Raw genomic sequence first — 605 nt, forward strand, 5'->3', positions numbered from 1 at the left:
TTTTAACATTATTTAGAATGAAAATATGAATAGGATTCCTAAAATTTACGACGAATAGAAAACGGATTCTGGGATTTTAGGGGGAGACTTCTCAAATTCTTATTGGCGTGATGTTATGCAGTGACTTTAAATCAAAGGTATTAAGATTAATGACAATTTGCTACTTGTACTGAAGAATGTAATGAATGTAGTACAAATGAAACGTGTGGTGGTTGCGGTGAAACGTTAGTAATATGATGACCTTATAAATGGTTAATGCAGATGAGAGAATACGGGGAAAGTAATACATATTTTAGGATTTAGTGAGGGATGGAAATTATGGTTTCGATGAAAAGGGAAAAGGGACATGGAATTACCATGATCTTGAGGGATTTGAGATTAATTTGTCAGTATCAAGATATTGACAAAATTTTAACCCGATGGATATTTAGTTTCAGAAAAAAAGAAAACACGTTTTATGCTTAGGATAAGTTATTTTGTCTTATGCGGATTGGAAATTGAGAAATGAAATAATCAATTTGCATATTTGTTCTTTGGCATGATTCACTGTTATTGTTCTATGAAAAAAAAAAATCAATTCTGTTTATATTAAATCGAAAATTGGC

Source organism: Penaeus monodon, chromosome 22, assembly GCF_015228065.2.
Source record: "Penaeus monodon isolate SGIC_2016 chromosome 22, NSTDA_Pmon_1, whole genome shotgun sequence".
Taxonomy (NCBI): Eukaryota; Metazoa; Arthropoda; class Malacostraca; order Decapoda; family Penaeidae; genus Penaeus; species Penaeus monodon.